The sequence below is a fragment of the Schistocerca americana genome, unplaced genomic scaffold (assembly GCF_021461395.2).
Source record: "Schistocerca americana isolate TAMUIC-IGC-003095 unplaced genomic scaffold, iqSchAmer2.1 HiC_scaffold_680, whole genome shotgun sequence".
NCBI classification, from domain to species: domain Eukaryota; kingdom Metazoa; phylum Arthropoda; class Insecta; order Orthoptera; family Acrididae; genus Schistocerca; species Schistocerca americana.
The window spans coordinates 27,501-34,924 of NW_025726435.1; the positions used below are offsets into that span (position 1 = coordinate 27,501).

The 7,424-nt window shown below is 51.4% G+C and overlaps 1 non-coding gene across 1 annotated transcript in view; it reads right to left on the bottom strand.

Annotated features, from left to right (window-relative positions):
* Positions 1-1,077, bottom strand: part of LOC124589047 — a 1,910-nt gene extending 833 nt beyond the window's left edge. Inside the window, exon 1 of the ribosomal RNA XR_006975947.1 lies at positions 1-1,077. This exon is cut by the window's left edge and continues 833 nt beyond it. This is a non-coding gene — a ribosomal RNA (small subunit ribosomal RNA).
* Between the last annotated feature and the right edge of the window lie 6,347 nt (positions 1,078-7,424).

Below are 7,424 nucleotides of genomic sequence, written 5' to 3' on the forward strand. Positions count from 1 at the left end.
TTCGTTCTTGATTAATGAAAACATACTTGGCAAATGCTTTCGCTTCTGTTCGTCTTGCGACGATCCAAGAATTTCACCTCTAACGTCGCAATACGAATGCCCCCGCCTGTCCCTATTAATCATTACCTCGGGTTCCGAAAACCAACAAAATAGAACCGAGGTCCTATTCCATTATTCCATGCACACAGTATTCAGGCGGGCTTGCCTGCTTTAAGCACTCTAATTTGTTCAAAGTAAACGTGCCGGCCCACCGAGACACTCACTCAAGAGCACCCTGGTAGGATTGCAACGGGGTCCGCCTCGGGACGCACGAGCACGCACGAGGCGCGTCGCACGCCTTCAGCTCGCCCCACCGGCAGGACGTCCCACGATACATGCCAGTTAAACACCGACGGGCGGTGAACCAACAGCGTGGGACACAAATCCAACTACGAGCTTTTTAACCGCAACAACTTTAATATACGCTATTGGAGCTGGAATTACCGCGGCTGCTGGCACCAGACTTGCCCTCCAATAGATACTCGTTAAAGGATTTAAAGTGTACTCATTCCGATTACGGGGCCTCGGATGAGTCCCGTATCGTTATTTTTCGTCACTACCTCCCCGTGCCGGGAGTGGGTAATTTGCGCGCCTGCTGCCTTCCTTGGATGTGGTAGCCGTTTCTCAGGCTCCCTCTCCGGAATCGAACCCTGATTCCCCGTTACCCGTTACAACCATGGTAGGCGCAGAACCTACCATCGACAGTTGATAAGGCAGACATTTGAAAGATGCGTCGCCGGTACGAGGACCGTGCGATCAGCCCAAAGTTATTCAGAGTCACCAAGGCAAACGGACCGGACGAGCCGACCGATTGGTTTTGATCTAATAAAAGCGTCCCTTCCATCTCTGGTCGGGACTCTGTTTGCATGTATTAGCTCTAGAATTACCACAGTTATCCAAGTAACGTGGGTACGATCTAAGGAACCATAACTGATTTAATGAGCCATTCGCGGTTTCACCTTAATGCGGCTTGTACTGAGACATGCATGGCTTAATCTTTGAGACAAGCATATGACTACTGGCAGGATCAACCAGGGAGCTGCGTCAACTAGAGCTGAGCAGCCGGCCGCCCGGGAGTGTGTCCCGGGGGCCCGCGCGAACACGCAAGCGTCCGCTCAATTATTCTGCAAACAGGAGGAGGCTGAGCTCCCCTGCACAATACACCTCGAAACCCTCTCAGGTCCCGGCGGCGCGCAGCGCCGTCCTAAGTACTTGGTCGGGTTCGAGAGAGGCGCAATCGCCCGGGGTTTGGCGAGTAGACGCTTTAGGTGCGACCACCCGTGCTCCCAACTGAGCTTGCCGCTGCCGACAGAGGCCCGGGAGCGTGCTGTCGTGGCATTGCCGGCGGGAGACAACACGCGCCACCTACGGTGGCCGGCAGCTCCAACGCCAGCGCCACAGAAGGACAAAAGCCCCACTTGGGTGCCGAAGCGAACTCTCCCAGCACAGCGCACGCGCCAACACGTCCGCACAGCTGCGATACAATCCACCTGCGAGAACCGCAGAGGCGACCGAGCAGCAGACGGCGTCGCGGCGCCGAGCGCCGGGCGGCGGCGCATCCTCAGCGCACACAGTCCTCAATCGGACCAGCACACTGCAGATGTCCACCGCGCTTCGCACCGGGCCCGCGAGGACCTACTTTGGCCGCACGGCGCCGCGTGCAGGGTGCGCCGGCGCGCAGCTGCGCCGCCTGCCGCCTCCGTCGGCCGGCGCGCCTGCCACTGGCCGCCCCCACCAGCCGGCTGTAGCGCGTGCGCCCACGCACCGCGCGGCCAGCACGCCGGGAGGCCCCCCCTCACCGGCCGGGGACGGTCCCACCCAGCCACCGCCGCGTATCGCTTCACACCCACATGCCATTCACGTTCGTGGGCATGGTGGGTATCGCTGAAACAACCGGTTGGTAGCTCAACCGATCGTCGCCATCACTGATTCACCTCTAGCGAGAACAACCGCACCACAACGGTTTACCAGTTGTTCATTTGCGTAACGTCACCAGCAAACGTAGACGTCCATCGCCATTTGCAAATTCAACGATTGTTGCATGCCTGTGTCAGGTGTCACGACACACTATGTCTGCCCACATACACGCAACAACATGTGCACGCTTCGCGAACACGTGGAAGGTGGCCCCCGTACGTATGCGATGTCCATTGCGCGAACGACTGTCAACCGGCCTCTGTCGCATGTCGCAGATGTGGAACGCAGTGCACCATGCTATCACGGTGTGTGAGAAGAGACGACTACGTCTGACAACACGCACCACTACATCAACAGACGGCTCATGCTGATCGCCATCCACGGCATACCATACTGCAATCCAGCTCTTATAGGGAGACGACACGTAGCTGAGTGCACAATATTTGGACCGTATGGTTCGCCGTTGTTGGCGCAGTCGTGGTACGGTCACACATGTACCACGATGTATCATTCAGTACATGAGGACCAATGTGCAGTACAGTGTGTGATTTGGACGTACAACATCAGCGGACAGTTGACACAAGCCGTACCACAACGTAGGCTGTGCTTCGCCATGCGAATGCCAATGAACAACTGCGAAGGGCATTGAGCATGTACGTCCTGCTGCCATCCGCATTACAGTGTATAGCTGCAAGGTGTTTAACATGAAGCGATACTCTGGGGACCGGGCAGTGCGAGTAGCAAACTATATTGCGGGGGTTGCAGTTAGGCAACACTACACTAATTTAACGCGTCGTATGACAATTACAGAGCGGGTTAAGGCCCAACGTGTGTTGGGTTAAGGCCCAACGTGTGTTGGGTTAAGGCCCAACGTGTGTTGGGTTAAGGCCCAACGTGTGTTGGGTTAAGGCCCAACGTGTGTTGGGTTAAGGCCCAACGTGTGTTGGGTTAAGGCCCAACGTGTGTTGGGTTAAGGCGCAACGTGTGTTGGGTTAAGGCGCAACGTGTGTTGGGTTAAGGCGCAACGTGTGTTGGGTTAAGGCGCAACGTGTGTTGGGTTAAGGCGCAACATGGGTTAGGTTAAGGCGCAACATGGGTTAGGTTAAGGCGCAACATGGGTTAGGTTAAGGCGCAACATGGGTTAGGTTAAGGCGCAACATGGGTTAGGTTAAGGCGCAACATGGGTTAGGTTAAGGCGCAACATGGGTTAGGTTAAGGCGCAACATGGGTTAGGTTAAGGCGCAACATGGGTTAGGTTAAGGCGCAACATGGGTTAGGTTAAGGCGCAACATGGGTTAGGTTAAGGCGCAACATGGGTTAGGTTAAGGCGCAACATGGGTTAGGTTAAGGCGCAACATGGGTTAGGTTAAGGCGCAACATGGGTTAGGTTAAGGCGCAACATGGGTTAGGTTAAGGCGCAACATGGGTTAGGTTAAGGCGCAACATGGGTTAGGTTAAGGCGCAACATGGGTTAGGTTAAGGCGCAACATGGGTTAGGTTAAGGCGCAACATGGGTTAGGTTAAGGCGCAACATGGGTTAGGTTAAGGCGCAACATAGGTTAGGTTAAGGCGCAACATAGGTTAGGTTAAGGCGCAACATAGGTTAGGTTAAGGCGCAACATAGGTTAGGTTAAGGCGCAACATAGGTTAGGTTAAGGCGCAACATAGGTTAGGTTAAGGCGCAACATAGGTTAGGTTAAGGCGCAACATAGGTTAGGTTAAGGCACAGTACGGGTTAGGTTAAGGCACAGTACGGGTTAGGTTAAGGCACAGTACGGGTTAGGTTAAGGCACAGTACGGGTTAGGTTAAGGTACAATACGGGTTAGGTTAAGGTACAATACGGGTTAGGTTAAGGTACAATACGGGTTAGGTTAAGGTACAATACGGGTTAGGTTAAGGCACAATATGGGTTAGGTTAAGGTACACATTGTTGTAAGGAAAGGTGTTTTGGGGGGGGGGGGGGGGCCGGTTTGTTGATTGTGATTATCGTAAGTAAATGACTGCGGCATCATCGGATTTGCCACGTCAGGGTGCACCTTTGGCTCATAACAGGCGGCGCTCTGATTCCATGCTTGTGGCAGACCTGTGTCTTTCATTCCTGCCATTGTTTGTGTGGTGTGACAGGAGGCAGTATTGTGATGTTGGGTGCACCCCTGTGTGGGACATGTGTGGGTGTTGGTGGCTTAGCTGAGCAATGGTGGTTGTCGGAAGGGTGGGATATTCTGTTTTCCGAGTGGACCTCCCGGTCTGGTTATGATAGTGTGGATTGTCTAATGTGGCAGAGAGGATGCACTGGGTGTTGTTCCATGCTGGTGCTTACATATTGTCTGTGTGCCTGTTACAGGCAGAGAGTAGTGCGTGATAAGAGTGTCTGGCTGACGTGTGATTGTGAGCAGAGTCTTTCAGCATGTATACGGACAGTTGTATACATTATCTGTATTCTGATGGCTCTATCTATTACTAATCAGCGCCGTGTATACGTTTACTCCGGTTCCAGTCGAAACTATTGTATCTCTGTACATTAGTGACACGGCGAGCCCGCTATGTAGTTACTCGTCTCGGCAGCTTCCACCGGTGTATGGCAAATGATTATAAGGAATCAGTCTAGTCGTCAATACCGATAGTGTGACGTCACATGTCTGGGGTGGGGGACGCTGCGCCCTTCCGGTGGGTCATGGCCTAGGAAGACTCTTCCCACGCAGGGGGGCTTGGACTGTCATTGACTCTTCCGGGTAATATACTTGCCGTACGTTTTTGCGACTGCGAGTGCAACGCTCACCGGTACCGACATGGATGGAGCGCCTCCTAGCTGCCGCTGAGCATCTGCATTCGTACAGAGAGCAACGCGATCGCGTCTGTAGCTCGTACGTGGTACAGCTCGCAGCTCATGTATATGGACAGCGGGAATGTCGCATATTGGACATAACTCTTCATGAAACGCACGTTATAGGGGTGGATTGCACATTGCGAGTGCGAGCAAAGTCCGCCGTTCATCCGCTGGAGTTGCGAGTTGGGCGGTTGGGGTGGGGCACGAACGGGTGCAGGTGGAGTGATTGCCGGTCCACGACTTCGTGCGGCAGAGGCGCTGGCGTTGGGGTGCTGTTGTCGACAGAGGGTGCAGGCTTTGTGGGTGGGGTCGAACGAAGGGCACTGTGGGGCCAACGCTGTCTTAGTCGGCTTGGCGTCTCATAGATGACGGTATCGTCGTTGCAGGAGGTCATGTTGCGGGAGACCTACAGATGGCGGTATGTTTTGTTGGGTTAAGGCCCAACGTGTGTTGGGTTAAGGCCCAACGTGTGTTGGGGTAAGGCCCAACGTGTGTTGGGTTAAGGCCCAACGTGTGTTGGGTTAAGGCCCAACGTGTGTTGGGTTAAGGCCCAACGTGTGTTGGGTTAAGGCCCAACGTGTGTTGGGTTAAGGCCCAACGTGTGTTGGGTTAAGGCCCAACGTGTGTTGGGTTAAGGCCCAACGTGTGTTGGGTTAAGGCCCAACGTGTGTTGGGTTAAGGCCCAACGTGTGTTGGGTTAAGGCCCAACGTGTGTTGGGTTAAGGCCCAACGTGTGGTGGGTTAAGGCCCAACGTGTGTTGGGTTAAGGCCCAACGTGTGTTGGGTTAAGGCCCAACGTGTGTTGGGTTAAGGCCCAACGTGTGTTGGGTTAAGGCCCAACGTGTGTTGGGTTAAGGCCCAACGTGTGTTGGGTTAAGGCCCAACGTGTGTTGGGTTACAGCACAATGTGGGTTACGTTAAGGCGCAATATAGGTTACGTTAAGGCGCAATATAGGTTACGTTAAGGCGCAATATAGGTTACGTTAAGGCGCAATATAGGTTACGTTAAGGCGCAATATAGGTTACGTTAAGGCGCAATATAGGTTACATTAAGGCGCAATATAGGTTACATTAAGGCGCAATATAGGTTACATTAAGGCGCAATATAGGTTACATTAAGGCGCAATATAGGTTACATTAAGGCGCAATATAGGTTACATTAAGGCGCAATATAGGTTACACTACGGCGCAATATAGGTTACACTACGGCGCAATATAGGTTACACTACGGCGCAATATAGGTTACATTAAGGCGCAATATAGGTTAGGTTAAGGCGCAATATAGGTTAGGTTAAGGCGCAATATAGGTTAGGTTAAGGCGCAATATAGGTTAGGTTAAGGCGCAATACAGGTTAGGTTAAGGCGCAATACAGGTTAGGTTAAGGTACGACATAGGTTAGGTTAAGGTACGACATAGGTTAGGTTAAGGTACGACATAGGTTAGGTTAAGGTACGACATAGGTTAGGTTAAGGTACGACATAGGTTAGGTTAAGGTACGACATAGGTTACGTTAAGGTACGACATAGGTTAGGTTAAGGTACGACATAGGTTAGGTTAAGGTACGACATAGGTTAGGTTAAGGTACGACATAGGTTAGGTTAAGGTACGACATAGGTTAGGTTAAGGTACGACATAGGTTAGGTTAAGGTACGACATAGGTTAGGTTAAGGTACGACATAGGTTAGGTTAAGGTACGACATAGGTTAGGTTAAGGTACGACATAGGTTAGGTTAAGGTACGACATAGGTTAGGTTAAGGTACGACATAGGTTAGGTTAAGGTACGACATAGGTTAGGTTAAGGTACGACATAGGTTAGGTTAAGGTACGACATAGGTTAGGTTAAGGTACGACATAGGTTAGGTTAAGGTACGACATAGGTTAGGTTAAGGTACGACATAGGTTAGGTTAAGGTACGACATAGGTTAGGTTAAGGTACGACATAGGTTAGGTTAAGGTACGACATAGGTTAGGTTAAGGTACGACATAGGTTAGGTTAAGGTACGACATAGGTTAGGTTAAGGTACGACATAGGTCAGGTTAAGGTACGACATAGGTCAGGTTAAGGTACGACATAGGTCAGGTTAAGGTACGACATAGGTCAGGTTAAGGTACGACATAGGTCAGGTTAAGGTACGACATAGGTCAGGTTAAGGTACGACATAGGTCAGGTTAAGGTACGACATAGGTCAGGTTAAGGTACGACATAGGTCAGGTTAAGGTACGACATAGGTCAGGTTAAGGTACGACATAGGTCAGGTTAAGGTACGACATAGGTCAGGTTAAGGTACGACATAGGTTAGGCTAAGGTACGACATAGGTTAGGTTACGGTACGACATAGGTTAGGTTAAGGTACGACATAGGTTAGGTTAAGGTACGACATAGGTTAGGTTAAGGTACGACATAGGTTAGGTTAAGGTACGACATAGGTTAGGTTAAGGTACGACATAGGTTAGGTTAAGGTACGACATAGGTTAGGTTAAGGTACGACATAGGTTAGGTTAAGGTACGACATAGGTTAGGTTAAGGTACGACATAGGTTAGGTTAAGGTACGACATAGGTTAGGGTAAGGTACGACATAGGTTAGGGTAAGGTACGACATAGGTTAGGGTAAGGTACGACATAGGTTAGGGTAAGGT